This window comes from Ranitomeya variabilis, chromosome 1, assembly GCF_051348905.1.
Source record: "Ranitomeya variabilis isolate aRanVar5 chromosome 1, aRanVar5.hap1, whole genome shotgun sequence".
Classification (NCBI taxonomy): domain Eukaryota; kingdom Metazoa; phylum Chordata; class Amphibia; order Anura; family Dendrobatidae; genus Ranitomeya; species Ranitomeya variabilis.
Window position 1 is genome coordinate 676,980,956 of NC_135232.1, and position 24,573 is coordinate 677,005,528.

General features: G+C 45.7%; 1 protein-coding gene and 1 long non-coding RNA gene across 5 annotated transcripts in view; one reads left to right on the top strand and one right to left on the bottom strand.

The window, feature by feature from the left end:
* LOC143776024 (uncharacterized) overlaps nt 1–5,765 on the top strand; it is a 38,375-nt gene extending 32,610 nt beyond the window's left edge. Inside the window, exon 4 of the long non-coding RNA XR_013215754.1 lies at nt 4,782–5,765. This is a non-coding gene — a long non-coding RNA (uncharacterized LOC143776024). The remainder of the gene's footprint in view (nt 1–4,781) is intronic.
* Nucleotides 1–24,573, bottom strand: part of SLC35F4 (solute carrier family 35 member F4) — a 467,648-nt gene that overhangs the window by 266,367 nt on the left and 176,708 nt on the right. The gene's annotated exons all lie outside the window — the stretch shown is intronic.

A 24,573-nucleotide genomic window follows, 5' to 3' on the forward strand; every position in this document is an offset into this window, starting at 1 on the left:
CTTGTTTTAATTAGAGTAGATGGCAGACCCAATAAATACTGTATACTCTTACAAAACCCATCCCTGTGGGACCCTTCCCTGAGATTACTGCTCAGTTCCTGATCTCTCCCACATGTCCGGTAAATTTACTGGGGGCAGATTTATTATCACAGCTCCACTCCAGAATACAACTCCAAGATGATGGTCAGATGGTCCGTACATTATATAACCCCTTTTCAGATGAACACAATGAGGAGATCTGTATCCTACATGCCCTTCCCACGGTTATGATGGTCCTGATAGGCCCAGATCCACCCCCAATAATGCCTGTAGAACCAGTAAAAGTGTTTCTCAAACCTGGAGCCCCTTTTCCCAAAGTCCATCGGTACCCTTTGAAACATCAGGAGCGGGGCCTCAAGGGGCAAATACAAAAGTTACTCGATAATGGTGCCCTGGTACCTTGTGTTTCCCCATGTAACACGCCCTTGTTTCCCGTTAAGAAAAAGACCCCACCTGGCCTACCCCGTGTTCCGGCTGGTACAAGATCTACGGGCAGTTAATGCAGCTACTGTTCTAGAAACTCCGGTGGTGCCTAATCCACATACTCCTTTGTCCCAGATATTTCAGGATGCTGCTTGGTTCACAGACATCGACCTTGCCAATGCCTTCTTCAGCATTCCATTACACCCAGATTGCCAGTTTCTATTTGCATTCACTTATCAGGGACGACAATTGACGTGGACAGTTATGCCACAAGGGGCCAAAAATAGTCCCAATCAGTTTGCAAAAAATATGGGCGAGTGTCTTTTACCCTGGCAGTTAGATCACCCCTATGTCACGCTGCTTCAGTATGTGGATGATGTTTTGTTGTGTGCACGAACAAAGCAGGAAGCCATTGCTGCCACTGTTAGCCTCCTCAAGTATCTGGCAGATCTGAACTGTCGGGTTTTGGCCTCGAAACTTCAGTTCTGCCTTGGTCAAGTGATATTTTTGGGTCATTGTGTCCTTCAGGGTGTCAGACACCTCACAAAAGAAAGAAAAATAGCCGTCAGCTCCCTTCCTTTTCTGAAAGATGAGACTGAACTCCAGCGTTTTCTTGGACTATGTACTTATTGTCGTCAGTGGATACCGGATGCATCCCGCATAATGCAACCTCTCTACAACGCCCTGAAAGACGGTACAATGAACTATAAGGAAAGATCACCAGTTTGTATGGAAAGCCTTTATCGTGCCTTCTCTGAATTAAAGCGGCTTATTGCCTCTGCCCCTGCCTTGGGCATCCTGGTCTTTACTGGACCGTTCCATTTGTATGTGTCTGAGAATGAAGGACACGCAGCAGGGTACTCACACAGTGGCATGGCAATAGGCAACGACCAGTGAGCTATTATTCGGCCCGCCTCGCCCCGTGGCCCGAGCATCACCAAGTTGCATGAGGGCAGTTCACGCCACTCACTCATTGCTTGACAAGACTGCTGACATAATTCTTGGACATGAGACGCACATTTTTACCCCGCATGATATTGCGGCAATACTGACACTCCAACAGGCAAGACATCTGACTGTACAATGACACTTACGGCTGCAGTGTTCACTCCTTTTGCCTGACTATGTCAAGTTGCATCGCTGTACTACAATCAACCCAGCTACTTTACTGCCGGTCCCCAAGAAGGATGGCAGTGATGAGGATTACCTCCAGCATGACTGTTCCCAACTCCTGACTGAAGAGACAGCTACTCCATCAAATGTCAGTGAAAATCCACTTCCAAATCCTGATCTGGTGTTAGGGTACTGTCACACAGTGCAATTATGATCGCTACGACGGTACGATTCGTGACGTTCTAACGATATCGTTACGATATCGCAGTGTCTGACACGCAGCAGCGATCAGGGGTCCTGCTGAGAATCGTACGTCATAGCAGATCGTTTGGAACTTTCTTTCGTCGCTTGATCACCCGCTGACATCGCTGGATCGTTGTGTGTGACAGCGATCCAGCGATGTGTTCGCTTGTAACCAGGGTAAACATCGGGTAACTAAGCGCAGGGCCGCGCTTAGTAACCCGATGTTTACCCTGGTTACCAGCGTAAACGTAAAAAAACCAAACAGTACATACTTACATTCCGGTGTCTGTCCTCCGGCGTCTCAGCTTCTCTGCACTGTGAGCGCCTGCCGGCCGGAAAGCGAGCACAGTTTCCGGCTATGGTGCTTACACAGTGGAGAGAAGCAGAACGCCGGGGGACAGACACCGGAATGTAAGTATGTACTGTTTGTTTTTTTTACGTTTACGCTGGTAACCAGGGTAAACATCGGGTTACTAAGCGCGGCCCTGCGCTTAGTAACCCGATGTTTACCCTGGTTACCCGGGGACTTCCGCATCGCTCCAGCACCGTGATTGCAACGTGTGACCGCAGTCTACGACGCTGGAGCGATAATCATACGATCGCTGCGACGTCACGGATCGTGCCGTCGTAGCGATCAAAATTGCACTGTGTGACAGTACCCTTATACACAGATGGTTCAAAATATGCTGATGAGTTTGACAGATTCCACACCGGATATGCTGTTACCACAGAGGACACTGTAGTGCACACAGCTGCACTCCCTCCCTCACAGTCAGCACAAGAAGTAGAACTTCAGGCTCTGTCTACTGCATGTGTTCTGGCCAAAGACAGGCGGGCTAATATATACATGGACTCACAGCATGCATTTGGTATTGCTCATGATTTCGGAGCCCTATGGGCCAATCGAGGGTTTATTACTACTGCCGGGACTCCAGTGAAGAATGCTGAAGCTGTTGAAACCCTCATGGACTCAATCAAATTACCTACCCAGGTGGCCATTATCAAAGTTAAGGCGCACAGTCCTAGGAACAGTCCACAGACTGTTGGTAACGCCTTTGCGGATATGCAAGCAAAAGCTTCTGCTCTCCTACCCGTTGAACTGACCATACCAACTATGGTGACCACACGCTCTCAGCGAAAACAGTTACAAGAAACACTGACTCTACAGGAACCTGATGATCTGCGCCAGACTGTTTTCTGTCGGTCCCCGCGAGACCGCTTAATGATGATGCAGAGAATGTCTCCAAAGGTAGAGGTGAAGCAGTGGAAGGCTGATTGAGCATGTATGGACAATGGTCTCTGGAAAAAGGACCAACTTGTGTGTCTCCCTAAGCAGATGTACCCTGCTATTGCCACGTGGGCACATGGGCCCACACATCGAGGAAAAAACCAGGACCTAGCCCTGGTACAAAAATTCTACTGGGCTCCAGGTATTTCTACAGTCCTGACAGCACTCAACCGTGCATGTAATATCTATCAGACCTGCAATCCCGGTCAACTTCAACGTGTATCCCCGAAGCACCTTGCTAAGCCCGACTATCCTTTCCAAAGGCTCCAAGTGGACCACATCACGTTGCCTAAGTCTGGAAGTTATGAATATGGTCTGGTGGTTGTCAACATGTTCTCCGGTTGGCTGGAAGCATTCCTCGTTACCCACATGACTGCAAAGACCACAGCAAAGAAACTGGTGATGGAAGTCATATGCAGATATAGTGTTCCAGAAGTCGTCGAAAGTGACCAAGGTCCGGCCTTTTCTTCTCATGTGTATCAGGAGGTTTTGACAATGCTTGGATCCACTGTAGCCCTCCATACTCCGTACCATCCACAATCTAGTGGGAAAGTTGAGAGGCTGAACGGCACACTGAAGGGACAATTGACCAAAATGATGCAGGAGACTACGGCTCCATGGCCAGAGCGTCTACCCATTGTACTATACCACATTTGTACTACCGCTATTGCAAAACATGGCCTGTCCCCATATGAGATATTGTTTGATGCTAGGCCCCCAGTTGCAAATTTATCAGAGGAAACTGACTGTACTGTTCAATATGTTATTCAGCTTAGTAAAAATCTTGCTAACACCCATGCTCTAGTTTTTTTCTTCCCTGCCAGATTCAACAGAGACTGATATTTGTCACAACCTGAAGCCTGGTGATTTTGTGGTTGTGAAAAGGCATGTCAGAAAATACGAACTAGAACCCTTGTATGACGGTCCCTACCAAGTCCTCCTCATTACTCCTATGTCAGTAAAGCTGGAAGGAAGGCCGACGTGGATCCACACATTGCACTGCAAGCTGGTCAAACAGACCAGTAGCAAATAAGGGGACATAATGTTTTGGTTTTTCGTATAACCATATAATAATATTGGTAACTGCATGGGACAGCCTAAATTCCCCAATATCATTGAATAATAAGTTTGTACAATATCATGAAAGATTAGTAGTACAGATGAGTACAGCCAATAAAATTGTCAGTTCTATTTTCATTTACCCTATGATTACACAAATGTGGGATAAATTGCTTAAGGCCACAGACTATCTAGATGATCAAATTTGGGTTATATTGGATATACTTAATACTACTGTTGTTGTCCAAAACCAACTTATCATAGTCACTAATCAATATACTGTAGTACTGGATTACTTAACAGCAGCACAGGGTGGTATGTGTCAGGTTATTGGACCCGCATGCTGTTATTATATAGATCCCAATAGCACTACGAAGTTAAAGATAAAGATAGAGAACATTCAAAGATTCAGAGATCAATATGATAAAGACAATGGCCATAATAAGGACAGTTGGTGGGCAGACACCTTCTCCTTTTTTTATCCAGCAAATTGGTTTAAGAGACTTGGGGGCTGGATAGCTGGAATCTTGCAAAGTTTGTTACACATCGCTGCTTTTATCCTTGTCATGTATGTAATACTAAAACTTGTTCTTTGGTGTATTTCTGTATGTATTAGGAAATTCTGCACTAAGACAACTAATGATGATACCAAAAGCGTTGCCACCCCTGCACTTCTCTACACCGATTTCATAAAGTTATCTGATGAAGATGTTGAAGCCAAGCGCATGGCTACCTTCAAAAGATCTCCTCCACTGTCATCAAAAATAGTTATCCATAAATTGTAGCATACAGGGGGGACGGGTGCGCCGCAACAGCCATGACTGGTAACATGGCACCAGTCATGTAAAGACCGTACCCCTCGAGATTACAGCTCGGGATAGTACCTCTGATGCTGCATATTAGTTAACAACATTTATCTAGGGGGGAATGTGAAGTAACAAATTAAGAAAGATTCTCCATTTTGTGCTTTTCGACTCCATTTTGCTGTTTTGATATAAATTTTGTTACTAGGCTAAAGTTCACAGCTGTTATGAGATCTTGATTGTTTCAACCTGGACAGGACATGAGACTGAGGGTGTATTGTTCTACGAGACTTTGACATTCAGACTGTTCCTGCATTCTTATAGGTTAAGAACTGTAAGCGTGTTCTTATGCTGATTGGTTGAAGCATAATTTCTATGATTATGAAAAGTGATACACAATAAACGGGGGCCAGAGATCTGCTCGATCCCCCCAAACAGAGAAACATGTCTCCGTCTGGTCATTTTCAGTTGCCGGCAATGCCCTGTAGATTAATTTGGAAATCACTGAGTCAACCATGAAGGATCACTTTAGATCCTCCCTCAACAGATGTAGAGGCCTATATTCAAGAAGTTGTCCACTACTATAACTTTTTTTTTTTTTTTTACTAATCTTGCTATTATGTGCCACTCAAAACATCCACTGTGTTTATTTAATCAATATTACCTTTTATCATGCTGTGGCAGCACATCCTCAGTGCTGGCTCCAGCTCTCATGGGGTTAATCGACAACTTCCTTTCTCCTGACTTATTGTGCTCTAATACTACAAGTTCTATGATGCATTGAACTGACCTGTAAGCCCGCACCTAGCACACCCACTCCAAAACACACCCAATTCCTCCCTCCTCTATCTTCAAAAAGATTTGTGATGTCTTTTCTGTCCAATCTCCTCTTTTACATTTGTCCAACCCACACTCCATTACACACAGATAGATAGATAGATAGGTAGATAGATAGATAGATAGATAGATAGATAGATAGATAGATAGATAGATAGATAGATAGATATGGGATATATAGATATGGGATAAATAGATAGATGTGGGATAGATAGATAGATAGATAGATAGATAGATAGATAGATAGATAGATAGATAGATAGATAGATAGATATGGGATAGATCGATAGATATGGGATAGATATGGGATAGATAGATATGGGATGGATAGATAGATACATACAGAGATATATCTATCCATATATTTATCTACTAGCTGTTTCCAGCCAGCTAACGCTCGGCACGTTCATTGCTATCTAATTAACGCTGCTGGTGATTATGCAATTAAATGTATGTTTACCTTGGCTGAAGTGGTTGAATTACATAGAAAGGAAGTGCTGCGTGTGGTAATGTGTGGGGACGGAGCCTCGTGTGGTAATGTGTGGGAATGAAGCCTCGTGTGGTAATGTGTGGGGACGGAGCCTCGTGTTGTAATGTGGGGGGAGGAGCTTCGTGTGGTAATGTGTGAGGACGCAGCCTCGTGTGGTAATGTGTGGGGATGGAGCCTCGTGTGGTAATGTGTGGGGACGGAGCCTCGTGTGGTAATGTAGGGGGACGGAGCTTCATGTGGTAATGTGTGGGGACGGAGTCTTGTGTGGTAATGTGGGGGGGCGGAACCTCATGTGGTAATGTGTGGGGACGCAGCCTCGTGTGGTAATGTGTGGGGACGGAGCCTCGTGTGGTAATGTGGGGGGACGGAGCATTGTGTTGTAATGTGCGGGGACAGAGCCTCGTATGGTAATGTGGGGGGACGGAACCTCGTATGGTAATGTGTGGGGACAGAGCCTCGTGTGGTAATGTGCGGGGACGGAGCCTCGTGTGGTAATGTGGGGGAACGGAGCCTCGTGTGGTAATGTGTGGGGATGGAGCTTCGTGTGTTAATGTGGGGGGACAGAGCATCATGTGGTAATGTGCGGGGACGAAGCCTCATATGGTAATGTGGGGGGCGGAGCCTCATGCGGTAATGTGTGGGGGACAGAGCCTCGTGCGCTAATGTGTGTGGACGGAGCCTCGTGTGGTAATGTGTGGGGACGGAGCATCATGTGGTAATGTGTGGGGACGGAGCCTCGTGTGGTAATGTGGGGGGATGGAGCCTCGTGTGGTAATATGTGGGGACGGAGCCTCGTGTGGTAATGTGTGGGGACGGAGCCTCGTGTGGTAATGTGTGGGGACAGAGCCTCGCGTGGTTATGTGGGTGGGTGGGATTATGTGTGGTAATGTGGCGAGGGGGCGGGATTATGTGTGGTAATGTGGCGAGGGGGCAGGATTATGTGTGGTGATGTGGTGGGGGCGGGTGTTGTGGATTCTGTTTTTGGGCTCCCTCTGGTGGTTACAACTGGTACTGGGTGACTTTGGTGGGTTGTGGTCTCTGGTTTCCACCTGTCCATCTGAGGCTGGGTGTTTCCTATTTAACCTGGCTTTCCTGTCATTCCCTTGCCGGCTATCAATGTATTCAGATGTGCTCAGTTTGGTTCTGACTACCTGCTTCCAGATCTCTCAGGATAAGCTAAGTTATGCTTTTCAGTTGTTTTGTTTTTTGTCCAGCTTGCTAAATATTACTCTATGCTAGTTGGAAGCTCTAGTGGGCTGAGGTGCTCCCCATGTGCCATGAGTTGGCACATGGGTGCTTGTAATCTCAGGATGGTTTTTGATTAGGGTTTTTTGCTGACCGCTCAGACCCCTTTTGTATCCTTCTGCTTTCTAGTTATAGCGGGCCTCGTTTTGCTAACTCTATTTTCATATCTATGTGCGTGCCTTCCTCTCATTTTCACCGTCAATACATGTGGGGGGCAACTATACCTTTGGGGTTTATTTCTCTGGAGGCAAGTTAGGTCTTTATTTTCTCTGCAGTGCTAGTTAGCTCTTAGGCTGGCGCGAGGCGTCTAGAATCAACGTAGGCACGCTCCCTGGCTATTTCTAGTTGTGTTTGTCAGGAGTAGGGCAGCGGTCAGCCCAGGTTCCATCACCCTAGAGCTCGTCCGTTATTTGAGTTATTTTTTGCTTGTCCAGTGCGATCCCCTAGCCATTGGGATCCATAACAGTATAGCCGGCCCACAAAGTGTTAATTGTTTGGGCTGAAGCAGGAGAAAAAGAAGTGTTGAAGGGAATTTTTTTTTTTTTCCCCTCAGAGTTTTGCTGCCTAGCCTTTAATTGCTGTCTAGCTGCTTCTTACCTCCTCTTAACCCTTGAATGGCTCTGACCTTAGCTGTTTAATATGGATGTCCAGAGTTTGGCTTCCAGCCTGAATAATCTCGCTGCAAAAGTTCAAAACATACAGGATTTTGTTGTTCACACTCCTATGTCTGAACTTAGAATTCCTATTCCAGAGTTTTTTTCTGGAGATAGATCTACCTTCCTGAATTTCAGGAACAATTGCAAATTGTTTCTTTCTTTGAAATCTCGCTCCTCTGGAGACCCTGCTCAGCAGGTCAAGATTGTAATATCTTTCCTGCGGGGCGACCCTCAGAATTGGGCATTTGCATTGGCACCAGGGGATCCTGCATTGCTCAGTGTGGATGCGTTTTTTCTGGCACTGGGATTGCTCTATGAGGAACCTAACCTGGAGATTCAGGCTGAAAAGGCTTTATTAGCCCTCTCTCAGGGGCATGATGAAGCAGAAGTATATTGTCAAAAAGTTCGGAAATGGTCGGTACTTACTCAGTGGAATGAGTGCGCCCTGGCTGCAAACTTCAGAGATGGTCTTTCTGAGGCCATTAAGGATATTATGGTGGGGTTCCCTGCGCCTACAGGTCTGAATGAGTCTATGACTATGGCCATTCAGATTGATCGGCGTTTGTGGGAGCGCAAACCTGTGCACCAGTTGGCGGTGTCTTCTGAACAGGCACCTGAGACTATGCAATGTGACAGAATTCAGTCCAGAAGTGAACGGCAAAATTATAGGCGGAAAAACGGATTGTGTTTTTATTGTGGTGATTCAGCTCATGTTATATCAGCATGCTCTAAACGCACAAAAAAGGTTGATAAATCTTTTGCCATTAGTATTCTGCAGTCTAAGTTCATTTTGTCTGTAACTCTGATTTGTTCACTGTCATCCATTTCCGTCGATGCTTATGTGGATTCGGGCGCTGCCCTGAGTCTTATGGATTGGTCATTTGCCAAACGCTGCGGTTTTAGTCTGGAGCCTCTGGAAGTTCCTATTCCTTTGAAGGGAATTGACTCTACACCACTGGCTATGAATAAACCGCAGTACTGGACACAAGTGACCATGCGCATGACTCCCGTTCATCAGGAGGTGATTCGCTTCCCTGTACTGTATAATTTACATGATGTACTAGTGCTTGGTCTGCCATGGTTACAAACTCATAATCCAGTCCTGGATTGGAAAACAATGTCTGTGTTAAGCTGGGGATGTCAGGGGGTTCATGATTATGCACCTCTGATTTCAATCGCTTCATCTACTCCTTCTGAGGTCCCTGCGTTTTTGTCTGACTATCGGGATGTTTTTGAGGAGCCTAAGCTCAATTCGCTCCCTCCTCATAGGGATTGTGACTGTGCTATAGAATGAATTTCTGGCAGTAAGTTCCCTAAGGGTCGTTTATTTAATCTGTCAGTGCCAGAGCATACTGCTATGCGGAATTATATTAAGGAGTCCTTGGAAAAGGGACATATTCGTCCATCTTTGTCCCCTCTGGGAGCAGGTTTTTTTTTCGTGGCTAAAAAAGATGGTTCCCTGAGGCCTTGTATAGATCATCGCCTTCTGAATAAGATTACAGTCAAATATCAGTATCCATTGCCATTATTGACAGATTTGTTTGCTCGCATTAAGGGGGCTAGGTGGTTCACTAAGATAGATCTTCGCGGTGCGTATAATCTTGTGCGGATAAAGCAGGGTGATGAGTGGAAAACCGCATTTAATATGCCTGAGGGCCATTTTGAGTATTTGGTAATGCCTTTTGGACTTTCTAATGCTCCTTCAGTCTTTCAGTCCTTTATGCACAATATTTTCCGTGAATATCTGGATAAGTTTATGATTGTGTATTTGGATGATATTTTGGTGTTTTCTGATGACTGGGAGTCTCATGTTCTACAGGTCAGGAAGGTGTTTCAAGTCCTGCGGGCCAATTCTCTGTTTGTGAAGGGCTCGAAATGTCTCTTCGGAGTCCAGAAGATTTCTTTTTTGGGGTACATTTTTTCTCCTTCTACTATTGAGATGGATCCCGTCAAGGTTCAGGCGATTTGTGACTGGACACAACCTACATCTGTTAAGAGTCTTCAGAGGTTCTTGGGTTTTGCTAATTTTTATCGTCGGTTCATTGCTAATTTTTCCAGTGTTGTTAAACCTTTGACTGATTTGACTAAAAAGGGTGCTGATGTTGCTAATTGGTCTCCTACGGCTGTGGAGGCCTTTCAGGAACTTAAGCACCGGTTTTCTTCTGCTCCTGTGTTATGTCAACCAGATGTTTCACTTCCTTTTCAGGTTGAGGTTGATGCTTCTGAGATTGGAGCGGGGGCGGTTTTGTCACAGAGAAGTTCCGATGGCTCGGTGATGAAGCCATGTGCGTTCTTTTCTAGAAAATTCTCGCCCGCCGAGCGCAATTATGATGTGGGTAATCGGGAGCTTTTGGCCATGAAGTGGGCATTTGAGGAGTGGCGTCATTGGCGTGAGGGTGCTAGACATCGTGTGGTGGTCTTGACTGATCACAAAAATCTGATTTACCTTGAGTCTGCCAGGCGTCTGAATCCTAGACAGGCTCGTTGGTCGTTGTTTTTTTCTCGTTTCAATTTTGTGGTTTCATACCTGCCAGGTTCAAAGAATGTGAAGGCAGATGCTCTTTCCAGGAGTTTTGTGCCTGACTCTCCTGGAGACTCTGGGCCTACTGGTATCCTTAGGGATGGGGTAATATTGTCCGCCGTCTCCCCAGACTTGCGTCGTGCATTGCAGGAGTTTCAGGCGGATAAACCTGATCGTTGTCCACCAGAAAGACTGTTTGTTCCGGATGATTGGACCAGTAGAGTCATCTCCGAGGTCCATTCTTCTGTGTTGGCTGGTCATCCGGGAATATTTGGTACTAGAGACTTGGTGGCCAGGTCTTTTTGGTGGCCTTCCTTGTCAAGGGATGTGCGCACCTTCGTGCAGTCTTGTGAAGTGTGTGCTCGGGCTAAGCCTTGCTGTTCTCGGGCCAGTGGGTTGTTGTTATCCTTGCCTATCCCGAAGAGGCCTTGGACGCACATTTCCATGGATTTTATTTCAGATCTCCCTGTCTCACAGAAAATGTCCGTTATCTGGGTTGTGTGTGACCGCTTTTCTAAGATGGTTCATTTGGTACCCTTGCCTAAGTTGCCTTCCTCCTCTGAGTTGGTCCCTTCATTTTTTCAGAACGTGGTTCGTTTGCATGGGATTCCGGAGAATATCGTTTCTGACAGGGGATCCCAGTTTGTGTCTAGATTTTGGCGGACGTTTTGTGCTAAGATGGGCATTAATTTGTCTTTCTCGTCTGCATTCCATCCTCAGACGAATGGCCAGACGGAGCGAACTAATCAGACCTTGGAAACTTATTTAAGGTGTTTTGTTTCTGCTGATCAAGATGACTGGGTTGCCTTTTTGCCACTGGCCGAATTTGCCCTTAATAATCGGGCTAGTTCTGCTACTTTGGTTTCTCCTTTCTTTTGTAATTCGGGGTTTCATCCTCGTTTTTCCTCTGGTCAGGTGGAGCCTTCGGATTGTCCTGGAGTGGACGTGGTGGTGGACAGGCTACATCAGATTTGGAATCAGGTGGTGGACAATTTGAAGTTGTCTCAGGAGAAGGCTCAGCAGTTTGCTAATCGCCGTCGCCGCGTGGGTCCCCGACTTCGTGTTGGGGACTTGGTGTGGTTGTCTTCTCGTTTTGTCCCTATGAAGGTCTCTTCTCCCAAGTTCAAGCCTTGGTTCATCGGTCCTTATAAGATCTTGGAGATTCTTAACCCTGTATCTTTTCGTTTGGATCTCCCAGCATCGTTTGCTATTCATAACGTGTTCCATCGGTCGTTATTGCGGAGGTATGAGGTGCCCGTTGTTCCTTCGGTTGAGCCTCCTGCTCCGGTGCTGGTGGAGGGAGAATTGGAGTATGTTGTTGAGAAGATCTTGGATTCTCGTGTTTCCAGACGTAAACTCCAGTATTTGGTTAAGTGGAAGGGTTATGGTCAGGAGGATAATTCCTGGGTGGTCGCCTCTGATGTTCATGCGACTGATTTGGTCCGCGCCTTCCATAGAGCTCATCCTGATCGCCCTGGGGGTTCTCGTGAGGGTTCGGTGACCCCTCCTCAAGGGGGGGATACTGTTGTGGATTCTGTTTTTGGGCTCCCTCTGGTGGTTACAACTGGTACTGGGTGACTTTGGTGGGTTGCGGTCTCTGGTTTCCACCTGTCCATCTGAGGCTGGGTGTTTCCTATTTAACCTGGCTTTCCTGTCATTCCCTTGCCGGCTATCAATGTATTCAGATGTGCTCAGTTTGGTTCTGACTACCTGCTTCCAGATCTCTCAGGATAAGCTAAGTTATGCTTTTCAGTTGTTTTGTTTTTTGTCCAGCTTGCTAAATATTACTCTATGCTAGTTGGAAGCTCTAGTGGGCTGAGGTGCTCCCCATGTGCCATGAGTTGGCACATGGGTGCTTGTAATCTCAGGATAGTTTTTGATTAGGGTTTTTTGCTGACCGCTCAGACCCCTTTTGTATCCTTCTGCTTTCTAGTTATAGCGGGCCTCGTTTTGCTAACTCTATTTTCATATCTATGTGCGTGCCTTCCTCTCATTTTCACCGTCAATACATGTGGGGGGCAACTATACCTTTGGGGTTTATTTCTCTGGAGGCAAGTTAGGTCTTTATTTTCTCTGCAGTGCTAGTTAGCTCTTAGGCTGGCGCGAGGCGTCTAGAATCAACGTAGGCACGCTCCCTGGCTATTTCTAGTTGTGTTTGTCAGGAGTAGGGCAGCGGTCAGCCCAGGTTCCATCACCCTAGAGCTCGTCCGTTATTTGAGTTATTTTTTGCTTGTCCAGTGCGATCCCCTAGCCATTGGGATCCATAACAGGCGGGATTATGTGTGGTAATGTGGGGGGTGGGATTATGTGTGGTAATGTGGTGGGGGGGCAAGATTATCTGTGGTAATGTGGTGGGGGCGGGACTATGTGTTGTAATGTGGTGGGGGGCAGGATTATGTGTGGTAATGTGGTGTAGGGGCGGGATTATGTGTGGTAATGTGGTGGGGGGCGGGATTATGTGAGGTAATGTGGTGGGGGGTGGGATTATGTGTGGTAATGTGGTGGGGGGCGGGATTATCTGTGGTAATGTGATGGGGGGCGGGATTATGTTTGGTGATGTGGTGGAGGGGCGGGATTATGTGTGGTGATGTGTTTGGTGGTGGGATTATGTGTGGTGATGTGGTAGGGGGCGGGATTATGTGTGGTGATGTGTTGGGGGGCGGGATTATGTGTGGTGATGTGTTGGGGGGGTGGGATTATGTGTGGTGATGTGATGGGCAGGTGGGATTATGTGCGGTGATGTGTTGAGGGAGCAGGATTATGCGTGGTGATGTGTTTGGTGTCGGGATTATGTGGTGATGTGGTGGGCGGGCGGGATTATGTGTGGTGATGTGTTGATGGGGCGGGATTATGCGTGGTGATGTGTTTGGTGGCGGGATTATGTGTGGTGATGTGGTGGGGGGCGGGATTATGTGTGGTGATGTGTTTGGTGGCGGGATTATGTGTGGTGATGTGGTGGGATTGTGTGTGGTGATGTGGTGCGGATTGTGTGTGGTAATGTGGGGGGCGGGATCATGTGTGGTGATGTGGAGGGGGGAGGGATTGTGTGTAGTAATGGGGTGGGGGGCGTGATTATGTGTGGTGATGTGGTGGGGGTGGAGCTACTGTGCAGGGGGTGGGATTAGCGAGTGTGATGTGGGGGGTGGGATTATGTGTGGTGATGTGGTAGGGGGGTGGGATTATGTGTGGTAATGTAGGGGGGCAGGATTATGTGTGGTGGGGGGGCGGGATTATGTGTGGTAATGTGGTGGGGGCGGGATTGTGTGTGGTAATGTGGTTGGGGGGCGGGATTGTGTGTGGTAATGTGGTTTGGGCGGGATTGTGTGTGGTAATGGAGTGGGGGGTGGGATTCTGTGTGGTAATGTGGTGGGGGGGCGGGATTATGTGTGGTAATGTGGTGGGGGGCGGGATTATCTGTGGTAATGTGGTGGGGGGCGGAATTATGTGTGGTAATGTGGTGGGCGGCAAGATTATGTGTGGTAATGTGGTGGGGGCGGGATTGTGTGTGATAATGGGGTGGGGGGCGGGATTCTGTGTGATGTGGTGGGGCGAAGCTACTGTGCAGGGGGTGGGATTAGCGAGTAATCACGATGCTTCTTATATATATAGATATCTATCTATAGATACACTCCCTGACAGAAGTTATGTCGCTTATCCATGTTATGTAAATAAAAGCTTTGACCCTGACGTTAAATTCATCCATTGGTTGTATAAATTATTCTTTTGAAAGCTAAAACCCTCCGAAATGTGGTTTAGGTTAAGAAAATAAATTGGCATCAATGCAGAAATATTGATCAGTTAATGGACACAGAATGGTCAGAATTTGGCAAGACAAAAGTTTTGTCGCCCACAGAAAGTAATGTGATATTCAAATAAATAATTAACTTAAAATACAAATATATGTTGCATAACATTGGTGAATGAAGTTGTGGTGCTATTAGAGTCATACTTAATATTTTGTGTGACTTCCATGAGCTTGAAGGACTGCATCCATGCGGTTCAACAATGATTCATACAAGTTATTAATGAAGTCATCAGGAATAGCAAAGAATGCAGTCTTACATGCCTCCCAGAGTTCATCTAGACTCTTTGGTTTTGTCTTCCAAGCTTCCTCTTTCATCCTACCCCAAACATGCTCAATGATGTTCATGTCTGGTGACTGGGCTGGCCAGTCCTTGTGCACCTTGATCTTTTTTGCCTGGAGGAACTTTGTTGTTGAATTTGACCCCTTTTATGATTTGGAATATAAGAGGTAGCTAATACTTCATGATATTTTAGGCCATTGATATTGCCTTCCACCTTGCAAATGTTTCGCACACCCCCATACTGAATGTAACCTGTCATGGTTCTCAATGGCAAGAGAACATAGTAAAGCATACAAAAAGGACTAGCTCTTGGAAGATGGGAACTCGAGCTGACTGTGAGCTAAACCTACCGCACAACTAACAGTGGCCGGGTAGCGTGCCTACGTTTTATCCCTAGACGCCCAGCGCCAGCCGGAGAACTGACTGACCCTAGCAGAGGAAAATACAGACCTGGCTTACCTCTAGAGAAATTTTCCCCAAAAGGCAGACAGTAGCCCCCACATATATTGTCGGTGATTTCAGAGGAAATTGACATACGAAGTATGAAGATAGGTTTAGCAAATTGAGGTCCGCTTACTAGATAGTAGGAAGACAGAAAAGGGAACTTCACAGTCAGCTGAAAACCCTTTCAAAACACCATCCTGAAATTACTTTAAGACTCTAATATCAACTCATGACACCAGAGTGGCAATTTCAGCTCACAAGAGCTTCCAGCCTCAGAAATAATCAATCACAGAGAACTGGAACAAAAATGCAAAACAAACTTAGGACTACAAGTCCAACTTAGCTGATAGTAGTCTAGGAGCAGGAACATGCAACAGAAAGGCTTCTGGTAACATTGTTGGCCGGCATAGAAATGACTGAGGAGCAAGGTTAAATAGAAAACTCCCACATCCTGATGGAAACAGGTGAACAGAGGAGATGAAGCACACAAGTGCAGTACCACCAGAAACCACCGGGGGAGCCCAGAAACCAAACTCACAACAGTACCCCCCCCTCAAGGAGGGGGCACCAAACCCTCACCAGAACCACCAGGGCGATCAGGATGAGCCCTATGAAAGGCACGGACCAAATCGGAGGCATGAACATCAGAGGCTGTCACCCAAGAGTTATCCTCCTGACCGTAGCCCTTCCACTTGACCAGATACTGAAGTCTCCGTCTGGAAACACGGGAGTCCAAGATCTTCTCGACAACGTACTCCAACTCACCCTCAACCAACACCGGAGCAGGAGGCTCAACGGAAGGCACAACCGGTACCTCATACCTGCGCAACAATGACCGATGGAAGACATTATGAATAGAAAAAGATGCAGGGAGGTCCAAACGAAAGGACACAGGGTTAAGAATCTCCAATATCTTGTACGGGCCGATGAACCGAGGCTTAAACTTAGGAGAAGAAACCTTCATAGGGACAAAACGAGAAGATACCCACACCAAGTCCCCAACACAAAGACGAGGACCAACACGACGACGGCGGTTGGCAAAATGCTGAGTCTTCTCCTGGGACAACTTCAAATTGTCCACCACATGCCCCCAAATCTGATGCAACCTCTCCACCACAGCATCCACTCCAGGACAATCCGAAGACTCCACCTGACCGGAAGAGAAACGAGGATGAAACCCCGAATTACAGAAGAAAGGAGAAACCAAGGTGGCAGAACTAGCCCGATTATTGAGGGCAAACTCCGCCAAGGGCAAAAAGGCAACCCAATCATCCTGATCCGCAGACACAAAACACCTCAAATAAGTCTCCAAGGTCTGATTAGTTCGCTCGGTCTGGCCATTAGTCTGAGGGTGGAAAGCAGACGAAAAAGACAAATCAATGCCCATCCTAGCACAGAACGCTCGCCAAAATCTAGACACGAATTGGGTTCCCCTGTCGGAAACGATATTCTCCGGAATACCATGCAAGCGCACCACATTTTGAAAAAACAGAGGAACCAGCTCGGATGAGGAAGGCAATTTAGGCAAGGGAACCAGATGGACCATCTTAGAGAAACAGTCACACACCACCCAGATGACAGACATCTTCTGAGAAACAGGGAGATCAGAAATAAAATCCATGGAGATGTGAGTCCAAGGCCTCTTCGGAATAGGCAAGGATAACAACAATCCACTAGCCCGAGAACAACAAGGCTTGGCCCGAGCACAAACATCACAAGACTGCACAAAACCTCGCACATCTCGCGACAGGGAAGGCCACCAGAAGGACCTAGCCACCAAATCCCTGGTACCAAAGATTCCAGGATGACCTGCTAACGCAGAAGAATGGACCTCCGAGATGACTCTACTGGTCCAATCATCAGGAACAAACAATCTACCAGGCGGGCAACGATCAGGTCTATCCGCCTGAAACTCCTGCAAGACCCGTCGCAAATCTGGGGAAACAGCAGATAATATCACTCCCTCCTTAAGGATACCTGTAGGTTCAGAATTACCAGGGGAATCAGGCTCAAAACTCCTAGAAAGGGCATCCGCCTTCACATTTTTAGAACCCGGTAGGTAAGAAACCACAAAATTAAACCGAGAGAAAAATAACGACCAGCGCGCCTGTCTAGGATTCAGGCGCCTGGCGGACTCAAGATAAATCAAATTCTTGTGGTCGGTCAATACCACCACCTGATGTCTAGCCCCCTCAAGCCAATGACGCCACTCCTCAAAAGCCCACTTCATAGCCAAGAGCTCCCGATTACCAATATCATAATTTCGCTCAGCGGGCGAAAACTTACGAGAAAAGAACGCACAAGGTCTCATCACGGAGCAGTCGGAACTTTTCTGCGACAAAACCGCCCCAGCTCCGATTTCTGAAGCGTCGACCTCAACCTGAAAAGGAAGAGTAACATCAGGCTGACGCAATACAGGGGCGGAAGAAAAGCGGCGCTTAAGCTCCCGAAAGGCCTCCACAGCAGCAGGGGACCACTCAGCAACATCAGCACCCTTCTTAGTCAAATCAGTCAACGGTTTAGCGACATCAGAAAAACCAGTTATAAATCGACGATAAAAATTAGCAAAGCCCAAAAACTTCTGAAGGCTCTTAAGAGAAGAGGGTTGCGTCCAATCACAAATAGCCTGAACCTTGACAGGGTCCATCTCAATGGAAGAGGGGGAAAAAATGTACCCCAAAAACGAAATCTTTTGAACCCCAAAAACGCACTTAGAACCCTTTACACACAAGGAATTAGAGCGCAAAACCTGAAAAACCCTCCTGACCTGTTGGACATGAGAGTCCCAGTCATCCGAAAAAATCAAAATATCATCCAGATACACAATCAAAAATTTATCCAAATATTCACGGAAAATGTCATGCATAAAGGACTGAAAGACTGAAGGGGCATTTGAAAGACCAAAAGGCATTACTAAATACTCAAAATGGCCCTCAGGCGTATTAAATGCGGTTTTCCACTCATCCCCCTGCTTAATTCGCACTAAATTATACGCCCCACGAAGATCAATCTTAGAGAACCACTTGGCCCCCTTTATTCGAGCAAACAAATCAGTAAGCAGTGGCAAAGGATACTGATATTTAACCGTGATTTTATTCAAAAGCCGATAATCAATACACGGCCTCAAAGAGCCATCTTTTTTAGATACAAAGAAAAAACCGGCTCCTAAGGGAGATGACGAAGGACGAATATGTCCCTTTTCCAAGGACTCCTTAATATATTCCCGCATAGCAGCATGTTCAGGCACAGATAGATTAAATAAACGACCCTTTGGAAACTTACTGCCCGGAATCAGATCTATAGTACAATCGCAATCTCTGTGCGGAGGTAGTGAACCAAGTTTAGGCTCCTCAAAAACGTCACGATAATCAGATAAAAATTCCGGAATCTCAGAGGGAATAGATGACGAAATGGAAACCAAAGGTACGTCCCCATGAGTCCCCTGACATCCCCAGCTTAACACAGACATTGCTTTCCAGTCGAGGACTGGGTTATGAGATTGCAGCCATGGCAATCCAAGCACCAACACATCATGTAGATTATACAACACAAGGAAGCGAATAATCTCCTGGTGATCCGGATTAATACGCATATTTACTTGTGTCCAGTATTGTGGTTTATTACTAGCCAATGGCGTGGAGTCAATACCCTTCAGAGGTATAGGAACTTCCAGAGGCTCTAAATCAAACCCACAGCGTTTGGCAAAGGACCAATCCATAAGACTCAAAGCGGCGCCAGAGTCGACATAGGCGTCCGCGGTAATAGACGATAAAGAGCAAATCAGGGTCACAGATAGAATAAACTTAGACTGTAAAGTGCCAATTGAAACAGACTTATCAACCTTCTTAGTACGTTTAGAGCATGCTGATATAACATGAGTTGAATCACCACAATAGAAGCATAACCCATTTTTTCGCCTAAAATTCTGTCGTTCGCTTCTGGACAGAATTCTATCACATTGCATAATCTCTGGCGCCTTCTCAGTAGACACCGCCAAATGGTGCACAGGTTTGCGCTCCCGCAAACGCCGATCAATCTGAATAGCCATTGTCATGGACTCATTCAGACCTGTAGGCACAGGGAACCCCACCATAACATCCTTAATGGCATCAGAGAGACCCTCTCTGAAATTCGCCGCCAGGGCGCACTCATTCCACTGAGTAAGCACAGACCACTTACGAAATTTTTGGCAGTATATTTCAGCCTCATCTTGCCCTTGAGACAGGGCCATTAAGGCTTTTTCAGCCTGAATCTCTAAATGAGGTTCCTCATAAAGCAACCCCAAAGCCAGGAAAAACGCATCCACATTGAGCAACGCAGGATCCCCTGGTGCCAAAGCAAATGCCCAGTCCTGAGGGTCGCCCCGGAGCAAGGAAATTACAATCCTGACCTGCTGTGCAGGATCTCCAGCGGAGCGAGATCTCAGAGACAAAAATAATTTACAATTATGTTTGAAATTCTGGAAGCGAGATCTATCCCCGGAGAAAAATTCAGGTAAAGGAATTCTAGGTTCAGATACAGGAGCATGAATAACAAAATCCTGTAAACTTTGAACCTTCACAGCGAGATTATCCAAACCTGTAGCTAAACTCTGAGGATCCATATTAATCAGGTGAAATCAGAACCATTCAAGGATTAGAAGGAGAGAGAGACGAAGGCTGCAGTAAGCAGAGATGCAAGTGAATCAACTAATGAGCAAACTCAGGAAAAAAAAAAAAATTCTCTGCAGAGTTCTTTTCTCTCCTTTCTTCTGCCAATTATTTAACCCTTGGCCGGCCAAACTATCATGGTTCTCAATGGCAAGAGAACATAGTAAAGCATACAAAAAGGACTAGCTCTTGGAAGATGGGAACTCGAGCTGACTGTGAGCTAAACCTACCGCACAACTAACAGTGGCCGGGTAGCGTGCCTACGTTTTATCCCTAGACGCCCAGCGCCAGCCGGAGAACTGACTGACCCTAGCAGAGGAAAATACAGACCTGGCTTACCTCTAGAGAAATTTTCCCCAAAAGGCAGACAGTAGCCCCCACATATATTGTCGGTGATTTCAGAGGAAATTGACATACGAAGTATGAAGATAGGTTTAGCAAATTGAGGTCCGCTTACTAGATAGTAGGAAGACAGAAAAGGGAACTTCACAGTCAGCTGAAAACCCTTTCAAAGCACCATCCTGAAATTACTTTAAGACTCTAATATCAACTCATGACACCAGAGTGGCAATTTCAGCTCACAAGAGCTTCCAGCCTCAGAAATAATCAATCACAGAGAACTGGAACAAAAATGCAAAACAAACTTAGGACTACAAGTCCAACTTAGCTGATAGTAGTCTAGAAGCAGGAACATGCAACAGAAAGGCTTCTGGTAACATTGTTGGCCGGCATAGAAATGACTGAGGAGCAAGGTTAAATAGAAAACTCCCACATCCTGATGGAAACAGGTGAACAGAGGAGATAAAGCACACAAGTGCAGTACCACCAGAAACCACCGGGGGAGCCCAGAAACCAAACTCACAACAGTAACCCCAGACCATGATCTTTCCACCACCAAATTTAACTGTTTTCTGGGTGTATTTTGGATCCATACAGGCTCCAGTAGGTCTCCTGCAGTATTTGCGGCGGCTATGGTGTAATTCTACTGAAGATTCATCAGAGAAATCCACCTTCTGCCACTTTTCCAGCATCCATCTGTTTAGCAGGCTGTGGGACTTTGCAAATGCCACACGGTTTTTTATTTGCCTTTTGTTTAGTGCTGGCTTCTGGGCACTGATTTGACCATGGAGGCCATTTTGAGACAGAATCCTACAAAATGTTCTAGTTGACACAAGGATTTGAGGTGACCAGGCCTGTTGGAGCTCTGCTGTGGAAGAGGGGCTTGCTTTGGATTTTCTAACCAACAAACGTTCCTCCTGAGCAGTTGTCTTGCGGGGTCTGCCGGACCTAGGCTTGTCAAACACATCTCCAGTCTCTTCAAATCTTTTTTTAATTCTTTATACTTGAGGCTGAGACACATTAAAGGTGCCAGCCACCTCTGCAGTGGATCTGGACCACATTTTGGTGGGTTTCAGCTTTCAAAAGAATAATTTGTACAACCAATAGATGAATTTAATGTCAGGTTATAAGCTTTTTTTTATTTACATAACATGGATAAGCGACATAACTTCTGTCAGGGAGTGTATATATATAGCTATATCCATAGATATATCTATAGATATTTCCATAGATATATCCAAAGATATATCCATATCCATGTTTCTTAATGAACAATATGTTTCAGTAAAAAAAAAATGAAAAAAAAATGGCATGGGCTCCTGCGCAATTTTCAGCTCCAGAGGAGGAAAGCTGATGGCCGGGGGCCAATATTTGTAGCCTGGGAAGGCGGTAATACCCATGGCCCCTTCCCTGGCTATGAATATCAGCTCGCAGCTTAGCCTTTACTGGCTATTAAAATAGGGGAATTCCCCCAAAAAATGATGTGGGGTCCCCCTATATTTTATAGCCAGAAAGTCTACGCAGACAGCTGCAGACTGATATTCACAGCCTAGAGAGCGGCCATGGATATTTGCCTCCCCCGGCTACAAATACCAGCACCCAGCCGCCCCAGAAATGACGCATCTCTAAGATGCGCCAATTCTGTCACTTAGCCCCTCTCTTCCCACTCCCGTGTAGCGGTGGGATATGGGGTAATAAAGGGTTAATGTCACCTTGCTATTGTAAGGTGACATTAAGCCCGGTTAATAATGGAGAGGCGTCAATAAGATGCCTATCCATTATTAATCCTATAGTAGTGAAAGAACTAAAAAAAAGACACAGCCAGAAAAAAGTATTTTAATATTCTTAATTTTACCATACTTACAAGCACACCTAATTCCTGCGACGCCCTCGATCGCCTGCAAAAAATTAAAAATAATAAACCACCCGTATACTACCTTTCCACCGTAGTCCAATTAATAACGAGTGTCCCACGAAGATTTACCCTATAGAACAGTGACATCAGGAGATGTCACTGCTCTATAGGGCCTCCAGTGACACACTGACAGGAGACAATGGCTCCTGCAGTGCATCACTGAGGTTACCTTAGTTCAGGCTCTCATTTTATTGCAAAGCTGCATGGGAATTTTCCCACACAGCAAAGCTGTGGAACAATTTCTCACAGCGGCAGAGGGATACAGTGCGGAAGGATACCTTCCGTCATTGTATCACCGGAGCCCCTGGAGAGCATCAGCTGATGCGGCAGCTCTCCATGGGAGATAGTCATGGGACACTCATATTACTGGGATAACTGCGGATCAGGGAGTATATTGTTTATTATTTTAATATTTTTTACAGGTGATCAATAGCTTCGGGATCAAGGTGATTGGTGAGTATGTACTCTATGTTGTATGTACTGTATGTATTGTATGTTGTATGTACTGTATGTCTATATGTACAGTACAGACCAAATGTTTGGACACACCTTCTCATTTAAAGATTCTTCTGTATTTTCATGACTATAAAAATTGTAAATTCGCACTGAAGGCATCAAAACTATGAATTAACACATGTGGAATTATATACTTAACAAAAAAGTGTGAAACAACTGAAAATATGTCTTATATTCTAGGTTCTTCAAAGTAGCCACCTTTTGCTTTGATGACTGCTTTGCACATTCTTGGCATTCTGTTGATGAGCTTCAAGAGGTAGTCACCGGAAATGGTTTTCACTTCACAGGTGTGCCCTGTCAGGTTTAATAAGGGGGATTTCTTGCCTTATAAATGGGGTTGGGACCATCAGTTGTGTTAAGCAGAAGTCTGTTGGATACACAGCTGATAGTCCTACTGAATAGACTGTTAGAATTTTTATTATGGCAAGAAAAAAGCAGCTAAGTAAAGAAAAACGAGTGGCCATCATTACTTTAAGAAATGAAGGTCAGTCAGTCCGAAAAGGAAGACCAAGAGTCACCTCTGCTTCTGAGGATAAGTTTATCCGAGTCACCAACCTCAGAAATCGCAGGTTAACAGCAGCTCAGATTAGAGACCAGGTCAATACCACACAGAGTTCTAGCAGCAGACACATCTCTACAACAACTGTTAAGAGGAGACTTTGTGCAGCAGGCCTTCATGGTAAATTAGCTGCTAGGAAACCACTGCTAAGGACAGGCAACAAGCAGAAGAGACTTGTTTGGGCTAAAGAACACAAGGAATGAACATTTGACCAGTGGAAATCTGTGCTTTGGTCTGATGAGTCCAAATTTGAGATCTTTGGTTCCAACCGCCGTGTTTGTGCGACGCAGAAAAGGTGAACGGATGGACTCTACGTACCTGGTTCCCACTGTGAAGCATGGAGGAGGTGTGATGGTGTGGGGGTGCTTTGCTGGTGACACTGTTGGGGATTTATTCAAAATTGAAGGCATACTGAACCACCATGTCTACCACATCATCTTGCAGCGGCATGCTATTCCATCCGGTTTGCGTTTAGTTGGACCATCATTTATTTTTCAACAGGACAATGACCCCAAACACACCTCCAGGCTGTGTAAGGGCTATTTGACCAAGAAGGAGAGAGATGGGGTGCTACGCCAGATGACCTGGCCTCCACAGTCACCAGACCTGAACCCAATTGAGATGGTTTGGGGTGAGCTGGACTGCAGAGTGAAGGCAAAAGGGCCAACAGGTGCTAAGCATCTCTGGGAACTCCTTCAAGATTGTTGGAAGACCATTTCCGGTGACTACCTCTTGAAGCTCATCAAGAGAATGTCAAGAGTGTACAAAGCAGTCATCAAAGCAAAAGGTGGCTACTTTGAAGAACCTAGAATATAAGACATATTTTCAGTTATTTCACACTTTTTTGTTAAGTATATAATTCCACATGTGTTAATTCATAGTTTTGATGCCTTCAGTGTGAATTTACAATTTTTATAATCATGAAAATACAGAAAAATCTTAAAATGAGAAGGTGTGTCCAAACTTTTGGTCTTTACTGTATGTACTGTATGTTGTATGAACTGTATGTCTGTATGAATGTACTATATGTTGTATGTACTGTATGTCTGTATGTATGTACTGTGTGTTGTATGTACTGCATGTATGTATTGCATGTTGTATGTACTGTATATCTATATGTATGTACTGTATGTCTATATGTATGTTGTACGTACTGTATGTATGTACTGTATGTTCTGTATGTCTGTATGCATGTACTGTATGTTGTATGTACTATATGTATGTACTGTATGTCTATATGTATGTACTGTATGTTGTATGTACTGTATGTCTATATGATGTTGTATGTACTGTACATACTGTATGTATGTACTGTATGTACTGTATGCCTGTATGTATGTACTGTTTGT